Source organism: Bubalus bubalis, chromosome 19 (genome assembly GCF_019923935.1).
Source record: "Bubalus bubalis isolate 160015118507 breed Murrah chromosome 19, NDDB_SH_1, whole genome shotgun sequence".
NCBI classification, from domain to species: domain Eukaryota; kingdom Metazoa; phylum Chordata; class Mammalia; order Artiodactyla; family Bovidae; genus Bubalus; species Bubalus bubalis.
In genome coordinates, this window is record NC_059175.1 from 55,162,186 (window position 1) to 55,175,698 (window position 13,513).

The following is a 13,513-nucleotide window of genomic DNA, read 5'->3' on the forward strand; positions in this document are numbered from 1 at the left end:
TAATTTATAATGTTAATTAAAAGAGAAATATAAACGTAAAAATAAATCAGATGTGATAATGAAGAACATTATAAAATCAAATACACACAGGCATCATTTTTTTTATATCAATCAATTGGGTTATATTTTCTTTTTTTGTTTGTTTTATTTTATTTTATTTTTATTTTATTTTTTAACTTTACAATATTGTATTGGTTTTGCCATACAGCAACATGAATCCACCACATCATTTTAAACTCAGAAAACTTAGGAATATGAGAACATTTTTTAATTTGAAAATAGGGATATATCAAAACAAACGTCAAAAAATTCTGTGAAACTTAATAAACAAAACAAGAATGATAATCATCATCATTACTCTTTATAATTTTATGAAAATTTAAGGCAGTGTAAATAAGATAAATAGATAAAAAAAGATTTGGGACAAAGAAATAAAAATATAAATATATAATTGTTATATTTGTCTACACAGAAATTAAAGAGTGGCACAGAGGTTACAGCGTTTGCCTGCAATGTGGGAGACCCGGGTTCGATCTCTGGGTAGGGAAGATCCCCTGGAGAAGGAAATGGCAAGCCACTCCAGTATTCTTTCCTGGAGAATCCCATGGAGGGAGTAGCCTGGTAGCCTACAGTCTATGGGGTCGCAAAGAGTTGGACACGACTGAGCGACTTCACTTTCATTTTATAAACAATTAACAGTAAATAAACTTAGAAAATTTACCTGGTATAGATCAATGTAGAAAGTCAGTAACATTTATATACACAGCCAAAAACATTTTGACAATGCAATTAAAAATGTAATATCAATAAGTGTAAAAACAAAAGACATAAACTTCTGAATTTGGTCCGGCAAAACAGAAACCCTTTAGAAAAAGTATAATAGTTATTGTCTTAGGCAGTTTGGGTTATTGTAAATACCATTGACTGAGTGGCTTATAAACAACAGAAATTTACTTCTCATAATTCTGAAGGCTTAAGTCTGAGATCAGGGAGCCAACATGATTGAAGAAGGGCCCTCTTCCATGTTGCAGACTTGTCTTTGTATTCTTAAAGGGCAGAGGGGACTGGGGAGCTGTATGGGATGTCTAATACAAGAGCACTAATCTCATTCATGAGAGCTCCACCCTCAGGTCTAATCACCCCGAAGGCCTCACTTCCTAACACTATCACCTTTGATAGGTTAGGATTTTAACCCATTTGGAGAGAACAAAAACATCCAGATCATCAGTTCAGTTGTTCAGTTACTCATTTATGTTTGACTCTTTGTGACCTCATGAATTGCAGCATGCCAGGCCTCCCTGTCCATCACCAAATCCAAGAGTTCACCCAAACTTATGTCCACTGAGTCTGTGATGCCATCCAACCATCTCATCCTCTGTCGTCCCCTTCTCCTCCTGCCCTCAATCTTTCCCAGCATCAGGGTCTTTTCAAATGAGTCAGCTCTTCTCATCAGGTGGCTAAAGTATTGAAGTTTCAGCTTCAACATTAGTCCTTCCAATGAACAGCCAGGACTGATCTCCTTTAGGACAGACTTGTTGAATCTCCTTGAAGTCCAAGAGATTTGCAAGAGTCTTCTCCAACACCACAGTTCAAAAGCATCAATTCTTCAGCACTCAGCTTTCTTTATAGTCCAACTCTCACATCCATACATGACTACTGGAAAAGCCATAGCCTTGACTAGATGGACCTTTGTTGATAAAGTAATGTCTCTGCTTTTTAATATGCTATCTAGCTTGGTCATAACTTTCCTTCCAAGGAGTAAGCGTCTTTTAATTTCATGGCTTCAATCACCATCTACAGTGATTTTGGAGCCCAAAAATATAAAGTCAGCCACTGTTTCCACTGTTTCCCCATCTATTTGCCATGAAGTGATGGGACTGGATGCCATGATCTTTGTTTTCTGAATGTTGAGCTTTAAGCCAGATGTTTCACTCTCCTCTTTCACTTTCACCAAGAGGCTCTTTAGTTCTTCACTCTCTGCCATAAGGGTGGTGTCATCTGCATATCTGAGGTTATTGATATTTCTCTTGGCAATTTTGATTCCAGCTTATGCTTCCTTCAGCCCAGCATTTCTCATGATGTACTGTGCATGTAAGTTAAATAAGCAGGCTAACAATATACAGCCTTGATGTACTCCTTTTCCTATTAGGAGCCAGTCTGTTGTTCCATGCCCAGTTCTAGCAGTTGTTTCCTGACCTGCATACAGGTTTCTCAAGGGGCAGGTCAGGTGGTCTGGTATTCCCATCTCTTTCAGAATTTTCCAGTTTATTGTGATCCACACAAAGGCTTTGGCATAGTCAATAAAGCAGAAATAGATATTTTTCTGGAACTCTCTTGCTTTTTTAATGATCCAGTGGATGTTGGCAATTTGATCTCTGGTTCCTCTGCCTTTCCTAAAACCAGCTTGAACATCTGGATGTTCACTGTTCACGTATTTCTGAAGCCTGGCTTGGAGAATTTTGAGCATGACTTTACTAGCGTGTGAGATTAAGATCATAGTAGCTGTCAAAAAAACATAAAATACCATATGATATCACTTACACATAGAATCAAAAAATAAAAGATATTAATGAACATATTTGCAAAATATAAATAGACTCACATACATAAAAAACAAAACTGTGGCTATCAAAGGGGAATGCTGTGGGGAGGGATAAATTAAAAGTTTGGGATTAATAGATGCACACTCTTGTATATAAAGTAGAAAACAACAAGGGCCTACTGCATAGCACAGGGAACTACATTAAATATCATAATAAGCTTTAATGGAAAAGAATCTGAAAAAGAATATATATATATATATATATGAGTCATTGGCTATACATCTAAAACTCACACAGCATTGTAAATCAACTATACTTCAATAAAAAAAAGAAAAACAGAAACCAACAAAACATAAAACAAAACCCACATGGAGAACAATTTCTTTTAATGAAAGGAAGTTAGGATTCTGAAGATGATAGTTCTTGGTCACATGAACTACAAATGCAGTACAGTATTTAAAATTCCTAAAGTTTTTTTTTAAAATAAGACTTACCAACTGGTCCTAAAATATAGAGGTATGAGCAGATGTGAAAATAATAACCAAGAAAAACTTAAGATTAATAAAGAAGGATTTCCTTACCAGTTGATAAGATTTACTATGGTTATTAATTGCATATGATGATAGTAAGCATAAAACAGTCAAGAGTTAAAAATTATGGAAACTATATTTATGATAATTTGACAACAATACCAAACAAGTCATTGGTACTATTAAATTGTGTTGTGGCAAATTTTTTTAAAGATAAAGTTATTCTATGGACAGAGGAACCTAGCAGGCAACCGTCCACAGGGTCCTAGAATTGAATATGACTGAGCATGCGCGCATGTTTGCATACCTATATCCAATGCCACATCCTTTAATCTCAATTTCAAATCATTTTAAGAGACAGAAAGACAAAATGGAAAAGAGGAAGCTGAAAAGTTTTTAGAAGATAATATAAATGAATGTTCTTATAATATTAGGAAAAATGATTGCTAAATTTGACCACATTAAAATTTGAAATGTTTGACTATTTTAAGATGTCATAAGTTACATTTAAAAGTTAAACCACAATTTAAAAATATTGCAATGGATATATGTATAAGCATTACTAGTCACAATATATAATAAACCTCAGCAAATTAATCAGATCAGATCAGATCAGTCACTCAGTTGTGTCCGACTCTTCGAGACCCCATGAATCGCAGCACACCAGGCCTCCCTGTCCATCACCATCTCCCAGAGTTCACTCAGACTCACGTCCATCGACTTGGTGATGCCATCCAGCTATCTCATCCTCTGTCGTCCCCTTATCCTCCTGCCCCCAATCCCTCCCAGCATCAGAGTCTTTTCCAATGAGTCAACTCTTCACATCAGGAGGCCAAAGTACTGTTCAGCATCATTTCCTCCAAAGAAATCCTAGGGCTGATCTCCTTCAGAATGGACTGTTTGGATCTCCTTGCAATCCAAGGGACTCTCAAGAGGCTTCTCCAACACCACAGTTCAAAAGCATCAATTCTTCGGTGCTCAGCCTTCTTCACAGTCCAACTCTCACATCCATACATGACCACAGGAAAAACCATAGCCTTGACTAGATGAACCTTTGTTGGCAAAATAATGTCTCTGCTTTTGAATATGCTATCTAGGTTGGTCATAACTTTCCTTCCAAGGAATAAGCATCTTTTAATTTCATGGCTGCAGTCACCATCTGCAGTGATTTTGGAGCCCAGAAAAATAGTCTGACACTGTTTCCACTGTTTCCTCATCTATTTGTCATGAAGTGATGGGACCAGATGCCATGATCTTCGTTTTCTGAATGTTGAGCTTTAAGCCAGCTTTTTCACTCTCCATTTTCACTTTCATCAAGAGGCTTTTGAGTTCCTCTTCACTTTCTGCCATAAGGGTGGTGTCATCTGCATATCTGAGGTGATTGATATTTCTCCTGGCAATCTTGATTCCAGCTTGTGCTTCCTCCAGCCCAGCGTTTCTCATGATGTACTCTGCATATAAGTTAAATAAGCAGGGTGACAATATACAGCCTTGACGTACTCCTTTTCCTATTTGGAACCAGTCTGTTGTTCCATGGCCAGTTCTAACTGTTGCTTCCTGACCTGCATACAAATTTCTCAAGAGGCAGATCAGGTGGTCTGGTATTCCCATCTCTTTCAGAATTTTCCACAGTTTATTGTGATCCACACAGTCAAAGGCTTTGGCATAGTCAATAAAGCAGAAATAGATGTTTTTCTGCAATTTAAAGACAAATGAACTAAAAAAAAAAAAAAACTGGAAAAAGTCTATGAATAGGCAATTCAAACCATAGAAGTCAGTCTGGGCAATTAACAGACAGCAAAAGGCAAATCAACAGAACTGTGATAGGTGTGGCTCAGCTGGTAAAGAATCCACTTGCAGTGTATGAGACCTGGGTTTGATCCCTGGATTGGGAAGATCCCCTGCAGAATGGACAGGCTACCCACTCCAGTAGTCTGGTCTGGAGAATTCCATGGACTGTATAGTCCATGGGGTCTCAAAGAGTCAAACACGACTGAACAACTTTCACTTCACTTCAAAGATGAGAAGGCCCCAATCCCTAGGATCTCTTTGCATTACATGGCAAAAGGGACTTAGCAGATGTGATTAAGGGTATGGGCCTCATGATAGTGACAGCAGTTTGGATTATCTAGGTAGGTGCAACCCAATCAAATGAGTCCTCAAAGCAGAGAAGCTCTCTAGCTGGAACAAGAGAGGTAAGGTCTAAAGAGAAGTCTCAGAAATTCTAAGTGAGCTGGGATGGCCCCACCATTGCTGGGGGGGAACCACATGGGGCAACTGAGAGGAAAGGTGGGCAACCTCTCAGAGCAAAGCCTGGTGCCTGGCTCACAGCCAGACGGAAAAAAAGAAACCTGAATTAGGCCAACACCATGACTGAGTTTGTAAATGGAATCATCCAGAGAATCTAGGGAAAAAAAAGAAAACACAGACGTGCATACACCTCAATTTTTCCCATGAATGATTTTAAACACAAAACAAGCTTAGACACATTATTCCCAGACTTCTGATCTACAAAACTGTAACACAATAAATGGTTGTTATTTTAACCCCCTAGATTTGTGGTAATTTGTTATCATAGCAATAGAAAACCAATATTGGCATATGCATACTTCCATGTGTAACATACATAGTAGTGGGAAGTGGCTGTATAGTACAGGGAGCTCAGCTTGGTGCTCTGTGATGACCTAGAGGGGTGGGATGGGGAGATGGGAGGGAGAGAGGCTCAAAGAGGAGAGGATATTTGTATACATATAACTGATTCACTTTGTTGTACAGCAGAAACTAATACAACATTGTAAAGTGATTATACTCCAACTAAAAAATTGAATTCTGATACAGCAGCAATGAAATATTTCCTATCCATTAGCATGGCCAAGATCAAACAAGTATTGATGGAGATGTGAGAAACAGGAACATATACACAACTAGTGTGTTGGTAGGAGTATAAGTTGTTATGGTGGTCCTGTGGAAAACAACTGTTCTCTATCTGGTTAGATTGAACATGTGCATACCTTTGGACCCACAGATTCTACTTCAAGGTATCTGTCCTAGAGATGAGTGCTCATGGAGATATACATTAGAATGCATTTTTAATTTGCAATAATTATAAAGACAAAAAATGGATAAAAACCTAATGATCATTTATCAAAACATAATGAATGGCTACCCTAGTGGCTTGGTGTTTGAGAATCGGCCTGCACATGCAGGAGACATGGGTTCAATCCCTGGTCCAGAAAGACATGCCATGGAGCAGCTAAGTCTGCATGCCCCAACTACTGAGCCTATGCTATGCAGCCTGGGAGTTGCGACTACTAAGCCATGTGCCACAAGTACTAAAGCCTGCAAGCCCAGAGCCCTTTCTCTGGAACAAGAGAAGCCACAGCAATGAGAAGTTTGCCCACCACAGCTAGAGAAAAAGCCTGAGCAGCAACGAAGACCCAATGCAAACAAAAATAAATAAATAGATAAAGTTATTTCTTAAAAAATTTAATAAAAAAGTAAATGGTTTATTCATTTAATGTAATCCTAGGCAACAATTATGACTGTTTTTCATCTCATATAATAATAATAATTAGAAGATAAAAAATATTTAACAGTTTTAGTTCTTACTCCATAGAAGACAGTATTCTAATTACCTAACATATAATATCTCTTTTTGTCTTCACAGCTATTTGATGTAGGAACAATAGTTATCCCCATGAAAAGATGGGAAAACCAAGACAAGCAGAGATCATCAGCAATAAGGACACCAGGTTAACCATTTATATTGTAGTTCATGTGAATGATGCCCCATAGCCTCGAGCAGTATATGAAACATGTTGTGCTATGTGGATGACTTGAAGTAAATATAGTTTATCAACATTAGAACCGGGACTCTATCCCAAGCAGTATGATTCCAAAATTCTTGCTCTTAGCTATTATATTACTATTGCTTTCACTATCCAGCTATTAAGGCTCTGCTATATTCCAGGCATTGTGTGAATGCCTCACAACATCATAGCAAGTGGATCAATAAGGACTTTGCATGTTCAAATATGCAGTCCAGGGCAGGAATGGGATAAATATATGGTCATAGCATAAATTAATGATGTTCAGAAAGGGCTGCCCTGGGTATAATGGCAGGGAAGGGACACCAATTTAGGCACAAGTGGAGGAATGAAGAAAGCCTAAAACAAAAGACACTGAAAACAGTTCCAGTAAAAAGGTAGTTTCATAGCAGATAAAAAATGCCCAGGAAGGGTCCATTCCCAGAGACAGAAAAATAGAGGACCATGAAAGCTTGTGTTCCTTATAGAATGCTTTATATACATCCAATGCTTTCATTAAAAATTAAAGTCTCATCAGATCCTTGCCTACAGATGTCACAATGAATGGCACAGAAGGTCAAAAGGCCATATATGACATTCAAATGAGATGCCTACTGAAGACTTACAGAAAGGCTACGATCTCAAACTTGGCCATTAACAAGGCTCTTTTTTTATTAGTTCACTTCAGTTCAGTTTAGTCTCTCCGTCGTGTCCGACTCTTTGTGACCCCATGAATTGCAGCACGCCAGGCCTCCCTGTCCATCATCAATTCCCAGAGTTCACTCAAACGCATGTCCATCGAGTCGGTGATGCCATCCAGCCATTTCATCTTCTGTTGTCCCCTTATCCTCCTGCCCCCAATCCCTCCCAGCATCAGAGTCTTTTCCAATGAGTCAACTCTTCGCATGAGGTGGCCAAAGTATTGGAGTTTCAGCTTTAGCATCAGTCTTTCCAATGAACACCCAGGACTGATCTCCTTTAGAATGGACTGGTTGGATCTCCTTGCAGTCCAAGGGACTTTCATGAGTCTTTTCCAACACCATAGTTCAAAAGCATCAATTCTTTGGTGCTCAACTTTCTTCACAGTCCAACTCTCACATCCATACATGACCACAGGAAAAACCATAGCCTTGACTAGACGGACCTTTGTTGGCAAAGTAATATCTCTGCTTTTGAATATGCTATCTAGGTTGGTCATAACTTTCCATCCAAGGAGTAAGTGTCTTAATTTCATGGCTGCAGTCACCATCTGCAGTGATTTTGGAGCCCAGAAAAATAAAGTCTGACACTGCTTCCACTGTTTCCCCATCTACTTCCCATAAAGTGATGGGACCAGATGCCATGATCTTTGTTTTCTGAATGTTGAGCTTTAAGCCAACTTTTTCACTCTCCACTTTCACTTTAATCAAGAGGCTGTTTAGCGCCTCTTCACTTTCTGCCATAAGGGTGGTGTCATCTGCATATCTGAGGGTATTGATATTCCTCCCGGCAATCTTGATTCCAGCTTGTACTTCTTCGAGCCCAGCGTTTCTCATGAGGTACTCTGCATATAAGTTAAATAAACAGGGTGACAATATACAGCCTTTATGTACTCCTTTTCCAATTTGGAACCAGTATGTTGTTCCATGTCCAGTTCTAACTGTTGCTCCCTGCTCTGCATACAGGTTTCTCAAGAGGCAGGTCAGGTGGTCTGGTATTCCCATCTCTTTCAGAATTTTCCACAGTTTATTGTGATCCACACAGTCAAAGGCTTTTTATTAGTAGTAATGTTTTAAACCAATGCTCATTACTTTTTCCACCACTGGAGTTGAAATGTGTGAATGTGGAGATGAGAGGTGGCAATTTCACAAAGAAGCAAAGGTACTTTTTTCCTAATTCACAAGGAAAAGAGAGTATATGCAAAGAAAAACTTGTCTTGTGTGATAAGTATGCTGAATGGTTGGCTAATCCCACTCCCACATATATGTATATATGCTCAGCCTGTCTGACTCTTTGTGACCCCATAGACTGTAACTCTCTAGGCTCCTCTGTGCATTGAATATTATGGGTAAAAATACTGGAGTGGGTTGCCATTTCTTACTCCAGGGGATCTTCCTAACCCAGGGATTGGACTGGCATCTCTTGTGTCTCATGCATTAGCAGGTGGATTCTTTACACTAGGACCACCTGGAAAGTCCCCACTCCCACATATATGCCTCAGCAAAATTATGAAAGAATATAGGTAATCATCAGTATCTCTCATGAAAAATTAAAATCTCAAATGTTTAACCTATGAATGTCAAGAGACTGCTGAACATTATTTTGGACTTTTAGGGGAAAACTGACTTTTTAAAAAATATAATAAATAAGAAATCTGACATTGTTTCATGAGAAAAGCAAGAGAAAAGAAGAAACAAAATTTCATATTTTCTAACAGTGGGAAACTAATTTTTCACTGCCTAAGATAGGTGCTAATGTTTAACAACATTCCAAAAATACTTATGCAAAATTATTTCACTTCATGTATTTGTTTCAGGGGGATTTTGTTTGTTTTAACAGTGGATGTCAGAAAAAGGCGAGCTAAAGCTTTAGGGCTATGATTTTCTTCCATTGCCTAGCAACATGAGCAAATATAGATGTGCAGAAGCAAAAGTAGTGACCTTTCTTTTGTTCCTGCCTCTAATGTTTACAAAGGATCTTTTGAGTATTTCGGTATTGCTCATAAATTTGGAGGTCACTCAGGATGCAGACATTGTATTATTTTTCACTCTATATTTTGCATGAGCAAGAAGACTTCTGCATCTCAGGAAACAAAATGGAAAAACAAAACCAAAAATATAGTAGCTACATGTTAAAAATTAGTATCCTCAATTATTGTTTTAGTAATATTTCTAATTTGTAGAATGCAGTTAGATACTATGCAATGTGAGAGACACATCTATCATATTGCATTCTTAAGAAAATATGTGTTAATAATATTCTATTATGCTAGGAATCTGTGTTAGTAAAGGGCTTTCCCAAAAGAATAAAGTATCACAGAGATGGGTTACACGATGGATAATTTGAAAATTACTTCTTCACCTGAGAAAGTCAGCTGCTATTTTATAAATGAAAGTGAAAGTGAAAGTCGCTCAGTCATGTCCGACTCTTTGCAACCCCATGGACAATACAGTCCGTGGAATTCTCTACGACAGAATACTGGAGTGGGTAGTCTTTCCCTTCTCCAGAGGATCTTCCCAACCCAGGCCTCCCATATTGCAGGCAGATTCCTTACCAGCTGAGCTGCAAGAGAAGCCCAAGAATACTGGAGTGGGTAGCCTATTCCTTCTCCAGCAGATATTCCCAACCCAGGAATCCAACTGGGGTCTCTTGCATTGCAGGTGGATTCTTTACCAACTGAGCTATCAGGTAAGCCATTTTATACATAGTTGGTAATAAGATTTACCTCTATGGAACCATTTAGCACTATCTGGCAAAGTTAAACACATACAGCCTACAACTTTGCAAACAGAGCTTTCAGTACATAACTAAGAGATACACTCATGCAAGTATACAAGGAAATAAATAGCAAAAATATATAGCTGCTATGCATCTGGCATGCTCAGTCAGGTCTGACTCTGTGACCCTGTGGATTTTAGCCTGCTGGGATCCTTTGTCCATGGGATTTTTCCAGGCAAGAAAACTGGAGTGTGTTGCCATTTCCTCCTCCAGAGGACCTTCCCAACCTAGGGATCAAGCTCACATCTCCTGTGTCTCCTGCATTGGCAGGCAGATTCTTTACTACTGAGCTACCTGGGAAGCCTGATATTAATTTTCTATTACTGTGTAACAATTGACCACAAACTTGGTCATTTACAAATTATCTTGCAGTTTCCAGAAGTCAGGAGCTGGGTCCTCTGCTCAGGAACTCCCAAGACTAAAACCCAAGTATTGGCCAGGGCTGAGATTCCATTTGAGACTGGAGATTCTCTCCCAAGCTCATTTAGATAGTTGATAGGAAGCAGTTCCTTGTGACTGTAAGCCTGGACCCTGTTGCTAGAGGTTACCCCTCTCTGCAGGCAGTTCACAATGTCTGCTTATTTAAAGCCAGCATGAGTATATTTTTCATATTTTGGATCTTTTCCTTTAGGTAAGATCTGGCCCCTTTTAAGGGCTCACAGATTAAGTTAAGCCCACCTAGCACAATCTCCCACTTGATTAACTCAAAGTCAATTGATTTTCAACCTCAAATTCATTTCCAAACCACTTCAGCTTTGGCTTAGAATGTAACTTAGTTTTTTTTTAAGTTAAATCTATCATATAAATAGTCTTGCCCACAGCTACTAGTAGGGAATTATACATGATGTGTAGAACAAAGGTTAGAAATCTTGGGAGCCATCTCAGATTTCTGCCTACCATACTGCTTTATTAAAATTAAGAAAAAATGTATGAAATCAATGTGACAGTTAATTATGTTTTATTAGTTTCAAAAAATGAAGTAGTATTCAATACTGCAAATGAATAAAATAAAGCTATTTTTATCAACATGGATGGATCCCATAAAATAAACTAAATAAAAACAGCAAGATACAGACAAAAAAAAAATGGTATAAACTATATAAAGTTTAAATTTAGTCAAACTATATAGTATATTGTGAGAATGTACACAATGGTATGATAATCTCCAAATTTAGTTTAAGAATCACCTCTGGGAGGAAGGATGGAGTAAAATCTAAAAAGAGTCTCTGTCCATAATTGTGGAATTTTCTCTTTTAAAATAGATTCAGTTCAGTTGCTCAATCATGTCCGGCTCTTTGCAACCCCATGGACCACTGAACACCAGGCTTCCCTGTCCATCACCAACTCCCAGACCTTGTTCAAACTCATGTCTATTGAGTCAGTAATGCCATCCAATCATCTCATCCTCTGCCATCCCCTTCTCCTCCTGACTTCAATCTTTCCCAGCATCAGGATCTTTTCCAATGAGTCAGTTCTTCGCATCAGGTGGCCAAAGTATTGGAGTTTCAGCTTCAGCTAGTCCTTCCAATGAATATTCATGACTGATTTCCTTTAGGAGTGAGGTAGTAGATACATTGGGGCTTAGTATAGTATTTTTATTTATATTTACTCATTCAATATATTTTGCAATAAATATTAAAATATAGAATTACCCAAGGAAACTTTTCATAATCTATATCCGTAACATTCAGGCAGAATCAGTGACTTCTCTTAGATGTGTATCTTGAAACAACAGGGTCTTTATTTTTTTGGCTATTGTATTCTTTCTGTAAACAAACTGAAAGTAGAATTTGAAGGTATAAACCATTAAAAGCACAATCTACACTGGTTGAACCAGTGGAAAGAGGCTGTGTAAGAGGGGACAGAAAGGGTGAAGAGCCCAGACATCCATTCTTTTGCCCTTTCCACAAAAAGCATCTGAGTGTTTAAATTACAATCCACAGAATGCAAACCACCGCTCTGTAACTTTATGTCTCACTTACATATGCCTCCATTACTACAGTAACCATCCTAAAAATTGATTTCCATGGTTTTGTCTGCTCTGACAGACGTTGAGCATCTTTCCATCTCCACAGCTAGCTTTTTTTTTTTTAAAGCTATACTTAGTATCAATGAATGTTTCTTAAATGTGTTACTGATGATTTCTTAGTGAAGTTAGGATTCAAGACACACAAAACACCTTGAACAGTTCAATAGGAAAAGAAGTAATACCTTTTATTAATTTAGCAGTCTTAGTGGAGAAGGCAATGGCAAGCCACTCCAGTACTCTTGCCTGGAAAACCCCATGGATGGAGGAGCCTGGTAGGCTGCAGTCCATGGGATCGTGAAGGGTCAGACACGACTGAGCAACTTCACTTTCACTTTTCACTTTCACGCAATGGAGAAGGAAATGGCAGCCCACTCCAGTGTTCATGCCTGCAGAATCCCAGGGATGGCAGAGCCTGGTGGGCTGCTGTCTATGGGGTCGCACAGAGTCGGGCACGACTGAAGCGACTTAGCAGCAGCAGCAGCAGTGCTTTTTAGCCATGCTTGGGTCAAGTGGACGCTGTGATGCAAGAACTCTGATGTTTGAAGGGAGGACTTTAGAAAGTCTTTCCCATTAGAATGGTTATTTAAGTGAACACAGGTCCAGCAATACTCCATCTGAGAACACCTCATGGCCCACTTTTAGTGTCACATTTTCTTTCCTGATTTCTCTGTCTCCTCGATTCAGCTCCTTCATTTTAATGGTAATGGGGTGTTCCTCCCAGGGTTTGATTTTACTGACTTCAACGCCCTTCCCTCTTTCCAATTTTCAGCTATATTGATTTAAAACATCTGCTTATATTTAACTGCCATCTAAAAAATGAAGAAATGAAGGAAGTAGTATATTCACGTAAGAGCCACTTAATTAAATGACGTAACACAGTCTACCATTATGACAACTTCAGTGCTCTATGCCCAAGAGCAAACTCTGGGAAAATACCAAAATTTAGGGAATAAGATTTTAAAATATTAGAAAAACAACACATATCTTAAAATTCACCCAGGAAAGTACACTTCACAAAGAATCAATAGGAAAGTCTGTGTGTAGCTTGTCAACCTTATGAGGACTGGGGAAAAATATTCCTTACTTCAAAATGCTGACTTAGTTGCTCCTTTATCTCAGCTCCCCTTT

The 13,513-nt window shown here is 38.5% G+C and overlaps 1 long non-coding RNA gene across 1 annotated transcript in view; it reads right to left on the reverse strand.

The window, feature by feature from the left end:
* Nucleotides 1-13,046: 13,046 nt before the first annotated feature.
* Nucleotides 13,047-13,513, reverse strand: part of LOC123330587 — a 218,223-nt gene continuing 217,756 nt past the window's right edge. Inside the window, exon 3 of the long non-coding RNA XR_006546608.1 lies at nucleotides 13,047-13,194. This is a non-coding gene — a long non-coding RNA (uncharacterized LOC123330587). The remainder of the gene's footprint in view (nucleotides 13,195-13,513) is intronic.